Here is a 20,640-nt window from a genome sequence, read left to right on the forward strand (position 1 = left end):
CAGAGGCAAGCAAACTGCCAACATATTATGGAGTGATAGTGGTGGATGAATTCCTAGACAAATTTGAAAGCGCAGTGCCAGAACAACAGTGGTATGGTGCACTGGAATGAGCGCTGTGTACAACACCCACACAATGGTGAAGTACACATTAGGAGACCATTGTAAACTGGTGCGAATGTAGAAGGTGGATGCGCTTATGGTTTGGAAGCCCCTAGTGGCGAATGAGAGCTAGGCATCCAGGACGAAGCAGCTTGTGCACCCACCTGTGTCGATGGGTGTAGACGTGTGCTGTGCAAGCACACCCCAGACTAAGGATCGAAAATTAGAACCAGACATAGCAGCAGGAAAAGCGATGCACACCACAAATATTCCCCGTTGAAGCATTCAAAAAGCTATTTAGAATCATGAACAAAGTTCACCAGGTGAGACGAACTGATTGGGACCTGCATGTACCGGCGGCTCGATGGGCCTATATGGCCATTAGAAAAAACCTGAGCGTGGAAATGAATCCAAGACTAAAGAGAAGAGATAAGACCATAATAGCAGAGAAGAACCCCCATACAACAGCTCCCATAGTTGGGACAACATGCGAGGACCTAGGTAGAATAATTATGTAGTTACAGGAAGCCATTCAGCGAGGGAACTTGAAAATTCATGAACACGAAGAAGATCAGGTATGGTTGGGAAAGAAAAGCATGTTATTGGACAAAGAAATCAACAAACTGGAAACCAAAATCATGCAAGCATGCTAAGCGGAGAAACTAAGAATGATAGGACAAGGTATAGCCAGCCATACTACTGCATTAGAGGAATTTGTGGCCCTACTACCATGGCCACAACCACACCTTACTAGACAAAGTTAAGAGGGGAGCGCACCATACAAGGAAGTACGTGATGCACTGACGGACATGAGGGTAATTGAGGGATGCCTGCGGACCAGGCTGGAAGGTAAATCAAAGCCTCGCACAGGTGGTGCGACCACCTGACTATCCGTGGAGAGAATAGTCTCAATGCTCCTTGCGGTTGAAAGAGAGCACGGGACTATAAATGAGTCTGTATCGGAGTTGTGCGATATGGAGATTGTACACAGGATCGGTATGTCATACAGGTCACGTCCACGCACAGGGGGCTGTGCGACCATGCAGGTAGGCTGGGAAGTGATCGTTGGTGTCACTGTTCATGACAAGTTGTCCAATTTAAGGCAAAGAGGAGCCAACAGTGGGAAATTAAGACATGAAATCAGAACTAGATTTGGGACTGTTTGCCACCGATCTCGCATTAATGAGTTGAATAAGGGGGGAATGGTCAAATTTGAATTCCAAAAGGCCTATAAATCACAGGTGGCTCTCCATCAAACAACCCTTGGCGTTTTGAGAATTCAATTGTTGCGCTATCAATTGGGTATGGACTTGACAAATTTGGAGGCTATGAGAGCAAGTTCAATGTTTGAGACATTGCCGAAGGAGACACAGGATTTCTTGAATAGAATGATGTCAACAATCGAGGGAGCCATGCAGAGCCCTACACCACTGGTAGGGGATGCACCAGAAATTCCTAAATCTCCCCGGACGCCGAGGCCCAAAAAGGATCCATAGGTAGCAGGACCGGTCCGTATGTCTCCACGAAATCCGTGGTTCGATAAAATTTCTATGGAAGACAAGGGCAAGACTATTAATCTTGAGACAGATGACGAGGAGGAGGACATCCAATTGTTCATAGAAGAAATCGAGGCGGATGTAGAAATGGAGGGAGACATTCAGCCAGTGCGTGCTAAAGAAAAACTGCCCAAGTATGTTCCTATGCGGAAAGGGAGAGTAAAAGTACCCAAAGATTTGGAAGTCGTTAAAAGCGCACTCCAAATCCCATTTCTCCCAGATGGGATTCTGTTTGAAGGATCGGTTCTGGGCCGCGTTCCCATGATGAAATTTGAAGATTAGGACTTCGTGGATAGAAAAAATTTCCCACATTTGGAGACCAGCCAACTCATGAAACAGAGCAAGGAGGGGTTAGTTATAGTCTAAAGTCGCAGAAATGGCTGTGCGGTGTGGAGGAGGCTGGGCTACTCCACCTACTATGGATTCCACACTTTCACTGGGCACCCATCACAGTCTTTGTCATCCGACAACTTTTCCTGGTGCACGATGGGTACTTGTGGCTGGAGGAGCCTATTCCTATCACGACAGAGCTTATTAATAGGATTTCTTAGCTTCCTTGTATGGGAAGGGACCCCACGGAAATAGCTAGAAAAAGCGGAGATTTGGCTCTCGCAGAGGCTATGAAGAAGAAATGCAAGTTGGAAAAGAAGCAAAGAGGCTACGTAATCAATAGCATTCAAGACAAAGGGGTGTGCGTAGCAACCCAGTTGCTAGCTGGGAAGGTGATGAGAAAATGCCACGACAATGAGGTACCAGCAACAGTCATCGCGGTGGATAAACAATGCGCAGAGGGGGTACAGTTCAACTGGGCACAGTTCCTTTGCGAGGAGTTTCTGACGAATTGCAAGGAGGCCCAAGAGCAGGGTAAGACCTTCCACTATGTATGGTTGCTCTTATCCATCTTGTTGGTTGCAGGGGAATTTCCTGAGGACAGTGAGTTTCCTCCCCTTGACCAAGACTTGCCAGAGGAAACAAAATATGTGTCGCTCTGGGCGATAAAGGACGCCACGCGAATCTGAGAGACTAAGATCTTCTGGATACTCATGGAGGCAAGCATCCAGATGTGGATAAACAAAAGGCTGTGCCTATCCCCCATGGTGTATGACAATTTGTAGAGCCTTGCAGACTTTAAGGTGGATATGCATAATGTGTATATCAAGGCGCAGAAGGATCCAGAGTAGAACTGGGCCAAACTCGCTTTCATCGCAATTGATGACGTTATTTTTGTAGTGCTTGACTCAAGGCCACTCGAATGGTACGCCCCGGATTTGGCAACACGCGATGAGGCAGCGATACAAAGACAGAAGGATGTCACCAAGCTGCTAGCACAACAGAAGCAGAACGAGCAGTTCGCTGAGGAGGTAAGGGCTTCCCGCGAGGCAGCGAAGGCCGCCGCAGAGCATACCAAGGTTGCCAAAAAAGCAATAGTAGCTGGGGCCACCACGATGCAAGAAGAAAGAGGCCCAGACCTGACCACAGGACAGGGGACAAATGACATAGTGGAAGGCGCAGACCCAAGCACAACATCTACACAACTGAAACGACCACGCGGTACGAAATGAATAGGGCCACGGAAGAAGACCAAAGCTTCCAAGCTGGATGGGGAACCTATTACACTGACAGAGGGTGACCTATACGACATCGACGACACAGTTTGCGAGGTCACTAGGGAAGCGCTCCAGGAAGCAATGACGGAGTAGCAGAATGTGTTGGGGGCCCTTAGGGTGCAACTGCAGGGACTTCAGGTGCAGCCCCCACAAGAAGGAACGATAGTCACCTATGGTGCCGCGGGTACATCAGCAACAGAGCAGCTGTTGTGGGCCAAAATGGCTAACACTGTCATGCTGCCGAAAGGAGCACTGATAGTAGACATCATGGAGGATAGAGCCATGGTAGGTAGGATCAAGGGACTTGGCCTGAACTTGGCTGCCCTTCCTCGGGATATATTATACCAGCTGTAGGATGGAGTGACAACAGAACTCTGCGCTAGGGAAGGATGCGTAGTGCAAATGCTCAGTGAACAATGAATCAACATCGAGAAACTTAGCCTACAACGTGATGAAGCATTGGCGCATAATCAACAAATAGAGCAGATAGTAGAGGAAGCATGTCGCCATGCCCAGAGCTAGAAATTGCGACAGACCTACCAATAGGAGTTCGGATTCACAAATTGGCCAGTGGATTTCACGAGGCAAAGGAGGAAGCAACGAGGATCCAGCTAGACCTCAACCTTTAGATTGTTGAACTTCGACTAAAGGCACAATCATCCACGCCCTCGAAAGTTTGGGAATAATGCGTTGTTATGAAATCAGCTCACAAAAGGATAGAAAAGAGAGATCAACGTCTTAGAATTCAGCCTCTTCGAGGGGGCAACCTCCTTTACATTACACAAATGAACAATTCTTGGATGATACAAATGAAAAGACCTCCTTTCTATAAGGGGTCATAATATAATCAGAGCCGACATAACAATAATAATGTAAGGGCACAATAATAACAATATTGGGTTACTATGGGGCACAATAGTAACAATATGGGCACTACATGGGTACACCAATATAATAAAGGGGTTTTACTGATAACAATAAGGGGTTACACTAGTAGTATAGGGGCCTAACATGCCCCTCTCCTTCAAAAAGTGTTGTCCTCAACGCTTGAGTAGTTCTTGATGCTTCTGTATAAAATTCTTGTCCTCCCATGTGGAATCTTCAATGGGTAAGTTCTTCCACTTCATGAGATGCTCTGAAATTGATCGATTTCATAGCTGCTAGGTTCTTGTTTCTGTGACTGCTCCAGGTTCCAATATGGTTTTTCCTTCCTCTTCAATTTCTGAAAATATTGTTTGAATTAGGATCTTTTGCAACTTTTGAATAAGTGGCCATACTTCTTTGTCCTTCTTCCATTCATCCCTTGCTTCATTTATCCAATCTGGTTGGATAATAGAAATAGCACAAAACAATGCTTCCACATCCTCATCCTTTCTTGAGAGTGCATTTGGAACAAAATTTTTCTTCCATTTTCTATAGATGATGTCAAAGTCATAACCCAACATATTTGTGACACATTTTTTCTGTTCTTCTAAAGATAATAGTTGTTCTAAAAAGTATTTAAGACTATCATGATCCTTTTTTACCATGAAGTGTCTTCCCATTCGGTAAGGTCGCCATTTTTTAAGTGCATGTAGTATTGCCAACATTTCCTTCTCATAAATAGCCTGCTTGAGATGTAGCAGCAAAAATACCCAATCACCTACATCAAAAATTTTTCACTACGATGTTGATCTACCTGTTGTTTCATTCGATTTTTCACCAAAGTGGTGTTATCCTTTAAAAGTTGGAGAACTTGTTGTTGATGCTCGATATGATCTTTCACTGCTTGAACATTTTTCTTCTTGATATGTCCTATCTTTAGAGTTTGAGGAGTGGTAATTTCTTCCAATCCTTTACAAGATATGGTCAGATTCATTTCTTGATGTTCGATGTGATCTTTCACTTGTTGAACATTTTTCTTCTTGATATGTCCTTCTATCTTGATAGTTTGAGGAGTGGTAATTCCGACCAATGAATTACAAGATATGGTTGGATTCATTTCTTCTTTCTCGATGTGATATTTCACTTCTTGCACATTTTTCTTCTTCATATGTCCTTCTATCTTGAGAGTTTGAGGAGTGGTAATTCTTGCCAATGCTTTACAAGATATGGTCTGATTCATTTCTTCTTTCTCTGGGGTTGGGTCCTGGCGTATATCCTCTTCTTTTGATGTTTCTTGATTCTTTTCTTCCTCCTCTTCATACTCTATGTAAAATAATTTCTTCTCAGCACACTTATGACCTTTAGTGCATTTTCTATCACAATTGTAACAAAGCCCTTTTTCTCTTTTTCCTTCCAATTGTTGTGGTGTAACCCTTGTAGGTTGTGGAAGGCTAGGAGAAACAACACTTCCATCTTTATAGTTGTGAGGGGTAGACTTCCTTGTTGCCATAATTTTATTTTTCACTATTTGACAAAGCCCTTTTACTCTTTCCAATTGTTGTGGTGTTGCTTTAAAGAAGGTGTTGCTCTTTGTATCCTCATAATGTGCTATCATTTCCTCCATGAGAATTGACCACGTAACAAGTTTTTTACGAGAACAAAGCCCTTTATACCATAAAAATTGATCCGTTTCTAAATATGAAGATGCAATACATACCTTTTGTAATAGTGGTACACCAGGTAGATCAAAATATTGCTCCATCTGAAGTATCCAATTTACCGGATCCTTGCCATCAAACTTCCTCATATCACCTTTTCTTTATTTTAGGAGCTCGATCTTAAAATGACTATAACTCTGTAATTGCAGTTCTTCCAGTTTTGATATTGCGACCTACAATAGTCCTCTGTGTCCTCTTTCCAATGCCGCCAGTCTAATTGAATTTAGATTCTCTAAGAAAGATTTATGCACAATCTCCCACGATAACCTAATTATATACCTTTTCAGAAGAGCGAACTTGTATGAAGTGCGACGTGTCACTATTTCAATATTTGGCTCTAAAAAATATATAAAAGAAACTACAATCCGTCCTCTTTTTGTACCTTCTTACAAAATTTCAATCCAATGCTCAGAGAGAAAGTTATGATGATTTTCCCCAGGTCACCTGTTAGGATTGTAATTCAGGAGTCTGCAAAAAGACCAACTTCCTCAGATCATATCTCCGCAAATATAGCGCGAAAAGCTTTGAAATTTGGATATGAGGTTCAACGCGATTTATTTTCAAATGGGTTTTTTTTAGCTTCTGAAACATCGCAGAAAAAAAGTTATAGCAAAAATTCCACGATGACCTATTTGGAGCAGCGAAACCCTAGAATTCGAAGCTCTGATACCAAATGTTATGAAACCAGCTCATAAAAGATAGAAAAGACAGATCAACGCCTTAGAATTCAGCCTCTTCGAGGGGGCAACCTCCTTTACATTACACAAATGAACAATTCTTGGATGATACAAATGAAAAGACCTCCTTTCTATATATAGGACTCTAAGGGGTCATAATATAATCAGAGTCGACATAACAATAATAATGTAAGGGCACAATAATAACAATAGTGGGTTTCTATGGGGCACAATAGTAACAATATGGGCACTACATGGGTACACCAATATAATAAAGGGGTTGTACGGATAACAATAAGGGGTTACACTAGTAGTATAGGGGCCTAACACATGCTGACACTATCCAAAAGGGGCTGGAGGAAATAGGACAAGCAGTGCAGACCTGTACAATGATGTTGGAAGAATCCTTCGCGGTCCTCACTTCCCTATAGGAGGACCCCACCATACAACGCTTGGAAACAGAGGTGCGGGAGCTTCAAATGCAATATGATAGTGTGCATGAGATGACGTAGACAGGGGTCCTGACCCAACGGATCACTAAGCTACAACGGACGAAGGCATTGAAGGAACAAGTGGATGTCGCACGCCAAAAAGAGGCAATACTTAAAGCACACATCCAGCCTTGGATTGATGAGGCCTTCCTCATCATGACCGACATCAAAGGAAAACTCACATAGATGAAAGCGATGCATACTTTAAGACAGTGATTTGACCCTGACAGTAAGCATTCAGCTGAGTGAGTAGAGCAGATCCAGCGGACAGTAGAGCAGTGCGCTACGGACCTTCCAACAGCCCAGACACAGTTGGAAGAACTTCGAGCAAAAATCGCTACACCCACACAGTGACTTGGGACGAGTCACTCTGATTGTGTTGGGGGCCTGTTGGGTAGTGGATGCCCCCACAACATGGTTTTGGGGCTTAAAGCCTGGGTTTTGGTCAATGTAATGTAAAGACTCTGCGAAATACGAACATGGAGTGTGAGAGTCTAGGATGAGTCATAGGGTTGTCCACCCTAAAATAATGTAATTTAATGTAAAGTTGCGTTGGCCTACCCATGGTCCGCGGACCATGGGATTGTATAAATAGAGTGAGGCTCTAAGTGTAAAGATAGTTTTAGTTGGAATGTAATAAATAGATGTGAAGGCATGGTTAGAGGATAGGAGTGGATCTGAAGGTATTGGGTTGTAGTAGTAGGTAAAGGCTCTACAGCTGAGTGCGCAGAGGCCTAGTAGAGTCAACAGCTGAGTGCACGGACCCTGTAGCTGAGTGCGCAAGGCGGAGTTGGGGCTGTATTGAACTGAACTTGAAAAGGATCATTAATAAAGCTAAGTTGATTCAACATATTGTGCATCTATTTCGTAGATCTATATTTTGATATTCGGCGTTAATGGTATCTATTTATTTATATGTGTACACTTGTATATATGTTTATGTGTGAAAACTTTCTAAGTACTTAACGAACAAAACCTAACTAAGGAAGACTTGAGTAATTATATTGGTCGCACTGCAGCTAGATCTGCGCGAAGGCAGTCCCACAGGACACAAGGAGCCCGCTGGTGCATGTAATCTAGTAAGCGCGAAGGTTGAATCACATACCTATCGCCCATATCAGACATCCCCAGGGTGTGGAAACCTGGTTCCAGCACCCTCCCATACTACTTCGGGAGAGACCTCAGTCCGTGCTCCGTAGACTATTGCTCAAAGGGCCAGTAGTACCGGGATTTTCTTAGCTAAACTCACTGTTGAACCTGGGTCAGGCCCCACGTAGCCAACAACTTGAAACTTATTTTTTTCGTGGAAAGAACATTCCCTCGAGTGTTGATGACTAGCATCTGCCATCTTGCATTAAGAATATGATTGTTCTAGTCCCAAGAACTAGTGCATTTCCTTTGACACTCGCTCTTTCTACTGTACTATAGGAATTATTTTATTCTTTTTCAGTCTTTAAATATGAAAAAAAAAATCAAATATTCCAAAAAGAGCAGGAATGTGACAATTTCTTCATCATTTAATGGTATCTAGAGTTAGTTGCATCACCCTTGAAAAAATCACTTAAAATGTGTCTTTCCTTCATGGGATGGGACTTAGTGTGGATTTACAGAAGCCATAACCTTGTTCACGAGTTAGTCCTCCTTCGGTTGGTTATCTGTTCCAATCATATGGATATTTTTTTAATGCCTCCTTCATTGCAAACTTATACAAAGTTATTTCATGCTTCCATAAAGTCACATTGAGTTGGGATTTCGTTTAAGGAAACTAAACCCGTTGTCCACCATTATGTAGTGTCTCTTGAATATTTTTTGTCAGCCATACTCAATCTGTCAAGTTATCTTCAGTATCACATAATCTATTTGGTTCTTCACTCGTGCTGGTTAAGGAGGTGCCCATTGACTTCTTGCTAGTGGGTTTGCTCTTATCGACTTCAAAAAATTTCTTTGAGAGTAAACCTAGAGTCACACCTTGGCCCTATTTACATCATTGATAAGTGACCTTGTGCTGAGCATCGATCAATATCATGGGTCTTTGACTAAGTGGTTTCCATTGTGTTCGATGCCAACTTACATCATCACTCATTGGGATTCGTGTAGTACCTTGGTTTCCATTTGACCCTATTGGTATATTCCTTGCCTCCATGTTAGATTTCATTATTGGTTTTCTCAGAGAATTTCTGTCGTGCGCTAGCCACATGTTTTGTACTCTAGAAATGTACTTTGGAATGGTTCCTTAATCTCTCTTCATCCATGTTCTTCCAAATTATTGGCCTACAGGTTACACTTGCACTGGTTGATGTGGGATTCCTTAATGCGTTCCTTCCATCAGATCTTTTCCCATTGAATTTGACTCATTTGTCTCAAAATAAGGTTTATAGTACTTTTTCCAGTACCTTAGGGCTTGCAGTCATTAGTGGCAGACTCCTTCGCTATCGACAGTGAGAATACATCAATGTCTCCCAATTGATAGATTATTTCAAGTGTTACACCTTAACACATTTATTCACACTTGTTAGAATTGTATTGGGGTACCTTGACACTTATTATCATTATTGGTGAGTTGTCTTGCGTTTGTTAATCGTATACATCAATGAATGATAATCAAATGATTTCTCACATGGTTGACCTCAGCTCATTTATTCCCATAGTGTAGAAATGTACAATCCACGGTCTGTGAAGACCTAGGGTTGTGTTAGCATCTTGGTTCACTTGACAACACCTTTAGTTTTTTGCCAGTGACACCTTCCACCTTATTTGTTGTAGTTCTTCACAACAACATCCTATATGTTGGTACCTAATTTTATGCAGTACCATTATTCCACCTTTATGAGTTTGTACTTTTATGAGGATTAGTTATGCAACATCATTGATCAGACAATGTTCTTGCATCATTGATCAAATATTATTTTATATGTGATATTGAGACATAGCTACGTTGTGTTTTTTTGCGGCTATGATATGATGATCCATTATGTACTCTACAACTCTTTATTTTAACTTATGTATACATTCTGGATCCTCTTTATACTTGATCAATGAACATGCTTTATTACTTTTGAGCATGGGTATGCCCGCCTCAGGCATGAGTTCTCTTTCTGACTCCTTTTCACAGGTATTCAATGAGTTGGAATCTAGTGATCTCCTACTAGGTTTTCAAATGATTCCTCTCTCTATACTTAATATATTTTAGCCATCATGTACCCTTTCTAATCCCATATATTAGGGGGCATGTGTTATAGCATCATTTAGCACTCTTATAGATTTAATGCTCTTGTTTGGCCTTGGGAAGCCTTTTCCCATGCAAACTTGATCCTTTATTAAAAAAAAATATTTCAAATTCCATACGTGACACTACCCATTCAAAAGCGCATACATATGCAGGTTATATAACTACATACTTGCGTATACATTTTTAAATATGAAAAAATAAAATATTATGATATTTTTCGGGCGGGGTTCACGGGTTTTACCGAGAGCCCACTTATAGGAGCCTGTAGAAAAACTGAATTAACTAATTTCACGTGGTATATATACACACACATTAGGTAGGCCTAAAAGAGATAAGACAAGGGCCATTGACAACATAGCCATTTTTCTCCCAGATCATGTTTGTTTTTCCCAAGCCTCTTGCACTCCCAATCTCTATGGAAACCCTTGTTTCCTTTGTAGAGATGTTCATCATCCTTATAGCATCTCCTTGCATTTGTTAGAGAGGTTATCTTCGTAGCTCAGACTAGATAAATCCAGAGGAAGGATTCATCAGTGCTTTGGCTTGGATTAGATTGTACCTTTCCTGTACCTATTGTTGATTATCAATAAAGAAGCTCATGTATTGTTCCTAATATTTTATTGTCTCATGAATAAAAATTTCCATGTTTATATATGATGACCTAACATATATTTTATGTATGCACATTGAATTATATATCATGTATATGCTTCTATGAATTGATTTACAGAATTGCTCAATTCTGGAGAAGCAGAGGATTTGGACCCTATGGGAACATCATCAAATGTAGGACCTCCGGGTAAGTTTCCAAATCCACAATTAATAATTCACATGTTTGGTATGCTTGCTTGACTGCTTCTTGTTGATTTTCTTGTTCTTCTCTATTGAGCTTGTAAATCCTTATCTTCGGGAAATTTTCCCACCAACAGGAGGTGAGCAGGAGACAACCTCTTTCTCAGTGCAAATTTTCATTGCCATACCTTTTGATCTCCTTGTAGCATAGAAAGAACCTTGTCACCTATCTCCATTAAGAACAACAACCTTTGCCTCAGATATGTGGCTATCAACAAGATTCTATGCCACTCCCTGTGTCACATACAATGATAGGAATAAATTTAAGCAGAAAAATAGACACCAAAACAACCTCAATTCCTAATAGAATTACAGCCCAAGAAATAGCTAGAGCGCAACGATTTGGACTCTAGTGGAAGATTGGCCCAATTCTTGTTCATCTTGCAGAACAATGATATGGTGGGACACCACTCAAATGAGAGAAGCTATAGCTGCAATGATCACCTGAAGAATTGGCCTTGGGATTCACGCCGAAACCTGCTTGTCTTACTCTCAGCTATTGAGGATGATCTCTACAAAGAGGAAGCCCAAATATCTATTGCGTCACTTTGATCTACGTAGAATAATGGAATCAGTGCACATTCTCTTCCACCTCCAAATGGAAGAATGTGTAGGAACAAGGACAAGATCATTCGAATATGGATATATCGGGCCACCATTGCGGACACTGTTATTGACAAGTTTTTATAAGCTACGGGGAAACACAATAACAATTTTTTTCTTTCATCCTAAGATCCAATCTTGCTTAAACACACATTTAACAGATTACAAAAATAAATAAAATTACTCACACAAAAAAAATATATCAAACACTCTCTTACTCTATCTATTTACATAGAAATAATCTTAAGGTTCTCTCACATTTTATTGGCCTTCATGTGAAGGAGTTGAGCTAGTACGTACTCTGATACCATATTAGAAATTGAGATCGAGAGTAGAGAGAGAAATTACACACAACAAAAATCACACTTAAATATATTTTTTGATCACAACAGTTAGACATATATACGATATAAATCACTGACTTCGACATATCTAGATCATGCCTACAACTCATACATAGGAAACAAAAACTTCTATATTGACACTTGGGAAATCACAATGAAAACTCACAAAAGCACATGGAAGCATTACTTCCAATATTTATTGGGCCTCCCTTCTACCAAGCATGATGATGACTATGTATTTATGGTTGTGGACAATTTTTCTAGGATGGATATATTGGCAGCCTGTAAAAGAGTATCACAACAAAGGACACTGCCAAAATCTTCTTTGAATGAGTGTGGGTACATTTTGGGATCCCACAAACCATTATATTAGATGGGGATAATAGGTTCCTAAGCACATTTTGGTTGAGACTTTGGACATTATTGTACACAAATCACACCAAATCAACTGCATTACATCCCCAGACTAATGGCCATACATGGGTTGTCAACAGGATGACAGTGCACATACTCTTCATGTTTTACTCTAAGAATCCATGAACCTAGGATGAGAGCCTTCCCTATGTGAAACATAGTTATTATAGAGCTTTCCATAGCTTGACTAGTCGGGGTGCCTTTCAAGTGGGTCTAGGATTTCAACCATTGTGTCTGATTGATGTTGCCATGCCTCATGCGATGACACAACAAAATCACACATGAATAGTCAAAGGCTGATAAGGCAATCGGGTTTATTGAATTCATCCAACACATATTCTAGTAGGTTCACAACATCTTGGATAAGTCCAATGCCAAGTACAATCAATGACATGATCAACATCAGGTGCCACATAAGTTTTGGGTGAGCGAAAAAATTTGGCCGCATTTGTAGAAAGAATGCCTTCCCGGAGCCCATCAAGAGCTCCAACCACTCTGATATTGACCTTACACAATCACTAAGGCCATGGGAGACTATTATTTCAATTCAACATCTGTTGGGAATGGGTTCCCCCAAGAGCAGTTTTGGGGCGAAAAGCCCTTATTTTGGGACAATTTTGTAATAACATTGTAAAGTCTCTGCATTTTGTGATCGCGGAGCACGAAGGTGTCAAAAGTCATAAAGGGTTGTATGCCCTTATTTTGTAAAGTATCAAGTCGGCTGTAAAGATCTACCCATGGTCCACGGACCATGGGATTGTGTAAAAAAGAGCTAAGTAAGTAAGCTCTAGGCATTCAAGGAGAAAAAAAAAGAAGCATTGGAGTTTTGGTAGAGAAGTCTAAGTGTTTCAGGTCTTAGCATAGGTAGAGGCTCTAGAGTTGAGTGTGCAAAGGCCTAGGGTGGAAGTCCATAGCTAAGTGCACAGACCCTTGCAGCTATGTGCGTAGGGCGGATAGAGTCTGTATTAAAATGGAAGATATCAATAAAGAGAAGTATTTTGCAATTAGTGTGTATTTATTCCCTGTTAATGCATTTGATTATATTGCGTTTTGGGTTTAATTTACAATGTTTATTTGATGCGCGAATGTATGTGATTGTATCGGTCAATTGAACACAAGTAAGGATATCATTTTACGTGAAGCTAACTGTGATTAATTAGTAAGATAAGTAAAACACTTGAGATAACTTGGGAACCTATACAATACATTGTCATAGCTATGCGAAAGTATCTGGACCACGGGTTAGGGTTGCGCGAAGTTCAATCATACACCTTCACAGAGGTATTGAAGGGCGAAATAAAGGGTAGATTGATAGAGCCCTAAGGCTTAGCGACCTGTGAGAAAGTAGTGGTAGAGGGTATAAACTGACATAACGGCCATCTCAGGGTGTGGAAACTTGGTTTCAGCATCCCCCCATACTACTTCGGGTGAGACTTCAGTCCACGCTCCACAGGCTAATGCTGAAAGGGCCACTAGTGTAGGGATTTGTTTAGTTGAATAACATTGAACCGGTGTTAGGGCCCACAAAGCTAACAAATGGTTCCATTGTCGGGACCGAAATCTGTGTGAGAGATGTTTGATGTCGTATCACTAGAATCCAACTAAGAAAGAGATTGAAGATTAGTTGTATATAAATATCCACGAATTCACGGCGCAAGAGAACAAAAATATGCGGTTGAAAAAGGAACAGTGGCTAGACAGGTACTTGTATCCAGAAATCCATGAGATCTTTTTCTGTTCGTTTCCAGTTGAGTTATACGAGTGGATTGTGAAGCTAGCGAATAGCCAAGGAAGGTGGAGGCTTGACGATCCTATTGTTTGAACCCCAGAGTTAGTGTAGAGACTGGAAGCCTTTAACGATAAGATCGTCCGTGCTGTCGATCATTGGCTCAATCATATCATTGGAGGGTTTGTGACAGAATTCAGGGTTGATACCTCAGTCAGTTATAATGAGGCGGAACGACACTTTTTCAAAGGTCCATGAGGTAAGTACTTGAAGTCTTTAAACACTTGGATTAAGATGTTATTGTGCGAAAAATGGGTTATGCATCTACCTTGATGTTTAGAGATACGCGAAGTGGAAAGAATTATAGGAATGAAGGAAGAAAGGGTCCTGAATATAGCCCACTGATTTCAGCTCCTTTAAGTGACGAAGAGGGAGTAGTACAAGCTTCTCCACGAAGTGCAGTTTAGTTGATAAAACAAGGGTTCTCATGAATGCCACCTCCACCTAAACCACCTCCACCTTCACCACCGTCACCTATGACTTTGCCCACACCACCACCACCTCCACCAAAATTCAACATGGCGAATTTAGTGAAGCTGCCTTTGTTTAAGGGCTTTGGAAATGAGGATCTAGACCAGTTCTGGTTCATCGTAAAAGTTGTATGGGAAGCTCAAGGTGTCACAAATGATCACATGAAGAAGGAAACATTGGTTAGTGCTTTACAGGATCGTGCGCTAACTTGGTACATCAAGTACTCTAATGATAACCCAAACACTGGGTTGGCAGAGATCCAGACCGCGCTGAATAAAGAGTTCAGTAGGCCTAAATCTGAGGCGCAGTTGATTGTGGGGTTCAAGGAAATCATGATGAAACCAGGTGAGACACCTTGGGAATTGGATCAGAGATTGAAGTGTAAAATATGTGAAGCTAATATGAACTTAACATATGGACAACATCACGAGTGGTTCGTGGCTTCATTCCTACCTCACCTAAGGGTTGCACTGTCACAAAAAAAGATTATGACTGAGGTAGAGGCCTTGGAGATTACAATAAGACTGCATGAAACACCAATGCAAGATCCAAATCTGGGGGTTCAACAGATCCATGCCAAGTTACAAAATATTTTCCTTGAAATGCAAAGTTTGAAGTAGGACAAAATAGTTTGATCAGAGGCATGCGAAGAGATATGGTGCATGAAATGTAAAGGTCAGGGGCATGACAAAGACCACTGCTCGGTCTTTGCAAACTATATTGCAGGAGGAGAACCAATGTATTTGAGGCCAAAAGCCCAAGCATGACTGAGCGCTGGGCCTGCGTTGTGGTGCGCTATATGTCAGGTAGCAGGGAAACATGCAACTGATAATTGTCATTTGCTGCAGAAGTTTGTACAAACACCACAACAACTGTTCTACAACTTCTATAGGTCAGTAGGGCATGATGAGTGCAACTACTGAAGTTACGAATTGATGATGGACAAAACACTTGCCTATAGAGTTCAGGTAGAAACGCAGCCTCTTGACCAGAGCATTGGGATGGCGTGAACAAGCTTTTAGGGACGTGGATGAGGCTGAGGCAAAGGAGGACCTAGAAGAGGTCAGGGACAGTTGATCTGTTACAATTGTGGAGGACTAGGACACTATGCCCACGAATGCACTAACCCAACGTGTCCGTCGTGCAAATATTGTACTCAGTTTGATCATGAGATGGAGGACTGTCCTACACTGATAGCGAGGATACATGACAAAGGGGTGCTACCACTGTAGCCGACTTAGAACCTTTAGATGATGAGGGTTGAGCCTCGTGAAGAGGATTCGAATGTGAATATAGTGCTCTAAAGTGGAATTTCAATGGGTGATGATAAGGGGAAACAACCCGAAGACAGTGCATGGGTTCACAAAACTCCCACGAAGGAGGCTGAATTTGATTTGGAGCGCACACGCGAAACATTCATGGAAGCAAAGAAGAGCTTTGCTGAGGCCTCTACCTCAGGGATCCAGGATAAGGCTATTTAAGAAATGGACCCTTCTATGCTTATGACATTTCTAGAGACTTAGATGAAGCTACTGCATGATAGCAATGTTGTGAAGGGGTTACAGAAACTTATAAATAGATGCGCCAGAAACACTTTGGGTGAACCACGCGTGGTATAGAAGATTGGTAAGCATAAGTCAAGGACAACGCGTGAGACGAGACTCACTGCACATATAGGAGAATACGAAATGGATCAGGTTATTCTGGATCTGGGGTCATACGTGAACGTTTTTTCGAATCAAACTTGGGAGCGGATGGGGAAACCCGCACTGCAGTGGTCTCCAATTCAGTTAAGGATATAAAATCAGTAGAAGATCGTCCCCATGGGATAGTTGTAGGGAGTAACTGTAGATATTGAGGGCGTAAGCGCATTGGCTGACTTTGAAGTAATAGAAATTTTGGATGACAGCAACCCCTACCCTGCGCTCCTTGGCATTGATTGGGCTATTGACATGAATGGGGTAATCAACCTAAAGAAGTGAAAGATGATATTTGAAAATAAATCACTTCGCGTAATAGTACCCCTAGATCCTACAGAAGGATCACGCTATACTGAACCAGTCCGCGATTACGAAAGCGATGACGATTTGGATTGCATATATAAAATAACAACACGAGACCAAGATTGGGTGAATCCGCCAATGAATGGCCGAATTACATGGGATCACAAGAGTTCATACAACTTAGACTTGGACGAAGAATTAGAGTGCTGGCAAATTTAGTTAGATGAAGTAACCATGCTGAGCTATAACATGATGACCCGGTCGTTGTGCTGTGTGTCGTCAGAGGTACGAAATCTACCCAATTATGATGGCTTGAATGATGTGGATGTGTTTTTGGATGCATTTGAGAGGGAAGTACCAGAGAAGCAGTGCTTCCAGGCTTTGGATTGGGCACTGCGTGCTATCCCTGCGAGATGGTGGGGTATGGACAAGGGTAGTTTTGACGATTAGTGCGAGTGTAGAAGGATGATGAGAACACACTTTGGGAAGCCGAAGGTACGAGTGATAGAAAAGTATCATGGGAAGGACGATCCATGTGCACACTTAGCCAAATGCGCTAAGACCTATGGAGCGAACCCCCAAACTAAATGGGTGCACTTGTTTTGTCACACCTTGGATGTCATCCCGATGAATTGGTACTTGGAGACAGAGCTCTGCCATGGCACAGGCGAATGAGATATTTTGCGCTAAGGGTTCATAATGATGTTCAGCTTCAAAGATAGGTTTGAATGTATTGACGAAGCGCTACAAGAAGTTAAAACAACAATCTTTAGGATACCAGAGGATCCTTTAGATCTGATTCAACCCAATTGGACTACTCAGCTGAGCCATGCATTGGAATGCTATAACATGGCTGTTGAAGAAGAAGGTGAGGACCCAAAAAGAAGAAAAATGTGAGTCCTGCTATAAAAGATAAGGCTCCCACAAAGAAAATCGACACCAATGCCTACTCAAAATCAGCCATCATCTTCCAATCCACCTTCATCATCCAAGACATTGGTAGTTGCTGACTCTATGGATTACAACATCATCGAAGACATGAAGAAGACTAGAGAAAATATCTCTATATTTGAGCTTAGCAAGCTCAAACATCAATAGAAATTTCTACTCAAAGAATTAAATGCAGTGCCTTCTTCTCCTCTTCCAAATGTTGTACTATCCAAGGCAGCTAATGGAACAGGTAAGCCACCATCTGATAGAGTAGAAGCTACTGATGTTGTGTTGATCAGAGACAGATCTAATCCTCATACCCCTCCTTTTCTCTTGACCTATGAAATCTACAATAGAAACTTGCATAATTTCTTGATAGATTCAGGGGCCTCATCAAATATAATGCTAGCTTCGGTTTACTCAAAACTAAATATGGAGCCCCAAAAATATGCATTGCATATTGTGTAGTTAGATCGAACTAAGGTTCAAGTATTAGGGGAAATCAATTCAGTCACCATTAGGTTATCAACTGATCCTAAAGTTGTTTAGAGAATTGATATATTGATTGCTAACATCCCTGAGTTTTATGGGTTAATTCTAAGCAGGGATTGGTCTGAGAAACTCCATGGTTACATTTCTACTCATTGGTCTCATATGTGGCATCCCTATAAAGGGAGACGAAATCAAATTAAGATCGAACGGGAAAAGCATATGACCCATACTGTAACTGAGTTTGAGTAAGAAAATCATCCCATAGCATTCAATAATAACATTCTTGGCAACTACTCATTTGAATCATTCTTTGGTAATTTTAATGCTCAATCATCACCTTTCTTAGTGAATAGTTTCACATCTCAAATAGAAATTGTTTCTCATATAGATACATCAAGAAGTGTTAATATTGCTGAAGAAATTGTAAATAAAACTGTAGATAATCTTGTATTTTTGTCTTTATATTTTGATGGGTCAAAATCCAATGGCGGTGCAGGAGCAGGATGTATTTTAGTTAGTCCTGGGGGGGAAAAACTATGTTATCTTGTAGACTAGAATTTGAGTGTACAGATAATACTGCTGAATATGAGGCGTTGATCCAAGGAATTTACAAAGCAATAGGCCTGAAAGTGCAATATCTTAAAGTATTCGGTGACTCTGAAATTGTTATTAAGCAAGTAAGAAATACTATGCATTGCCTTTCTGGTCATCTTAAAAATTAATCAGTCCTTGTTTCAAGACCTTATATCTCATTTTCTAGCGTTTAATATTTCTCCCATTCCTAGATCTCAGAATGCAACAACTGATTTACTAGCTAATGTTTCTTCTAAGCTCCTCCCATCCGAGGATTACAACCTTGATAGGTTTTCAGTTGAATTAATATTTAGACCATCGGTTCCAAACAATGTCACTAACTGGCGGGTATTCAATCATGACGACGACATTTTGAATTTCTTAACTTCTGATAAATCCTATGATGATCAGATTATTGATGAGAGTGATCATGATCTTCAAATGAAGCAAAAATTTGAGGAAAATTCCATACCTAAATCAGTAGTCAAGCTTGAGGATCTATATGACATCAAGGATAGGTTTAAGCAATTTACTAATTCAAAACTTCAAAGTTCTACTTTGAGATTTGAATTAATAAATATTGGCACTAAGGCCAAACCACAAAATGTTAATATTGGATTAAGACTTACCTCAGAAGAAAGATTTTCCTTTATCAAACTTTTGAATAGATACAAAAATGTTTTTGCTTGGAATTATGATGACTTGAAAACATATGATACTTCTATCATATAGCATACAATTCCAATGATGTTTGAAGAGAAACTAGTGCAGTAGAAATTGAGGAAAATTCATCCGAACTTAGAAAGTCAGATTAAAGCAAAGTTAAACAAACTATTGAAAGCTAAGATAATTTTACTTGTTAGACATCCAAAGTGGGTTTCTAACTTAGTGCTTGTTAGGAAGAAGAACGATGACATTAGAATTTGCATTGATTTCAGAAATCTTAATAATTCTAGCCAAAAAGATAACTTCTCACTATCAACATTGGAGCAGACTCTTCATTCAGTAGCTGTTTCCGAATTAATGTCTTTCTTAGATGGTTTTTATGGATATAATCAAATATTGGTGCATCCAGATGACAGACTGAAGACTACTTTCAGAACTAAGTGGGGAACATATGCCTATCAAAAAATGCCTTTTGGTTTGATTAATGCTGGAGCTACCTTCCAAAGAGCAATGGATATAGAATTCAAGGGTTTAATTAATAAGCTAGTTGTTGTCTATTTAGATGACATTACTGTCTTCTCCAAGAAAAGAGCAAATCATTTACATGATTTGAAGCAAATCTTTGAATGCTATAAAAGGTATGGGATTTCATTGAATCCCAAGAAATCATTTTTTGCTCTTGATCAAGGTAAACTCTTGGGGTTTATTGTCTCAAAAGATGGTATTTACATTGATCTAGAAAGGATCAAGGATATTTCTAATATTACACTTCCATACAATAAAAAATTAGTGCAATCATTTTTAGGTCAAATAAATTTTGTAAAAAGGTTTGTTCCAGATTTTTCACAGATTGTTTTACCATTACAGACCATGATCAAGTAAAATTCAGTGTTCAAATTTGGGCATAAAGAGAAAGAAGCTTTTGATTCAATCAAACAGGCAATCATAATGCTCCTGCATTAAACAACCCAAAATTTTCCAATCATTTTATTTTATACACCTTAGCATCTGATTCTTCCTATGCAGCTGTGTTGACACAAATCAATGATCAAAACATGGAAGCACCCATATCATTTTTTAGTTCAAACCTCCACGGTGCTGAACTTAATTACTCTGAAGTAGAAAAGCAAGTCTTCGTTGTGTTCAAATCTATTAAACACTTTAGGCTTTTCCTCTTAAAAACTCATACAAAAGTAATAGTCCCATTTTCAGCGGTGAGACAATTACTAGTCCAAAGGGAATTAAGAGAGAAGAGGGCCAACTAA

This window comes from Pinus tabuliformis, chromosome 8 (assembly GCF_031772625.1).
Source record: "Pinus tabuliformis cultivar Carrire ecotype Pingquan chromosome 8, CPIR1, whole genome shotgun sequence".
NCBI classification, from domain to species: Eukaryota; Viridiplantae; Streptophyta; class Pinopsida; order Pinales; family Pinaceae; genus Pinus; species Pinus tabuliformis.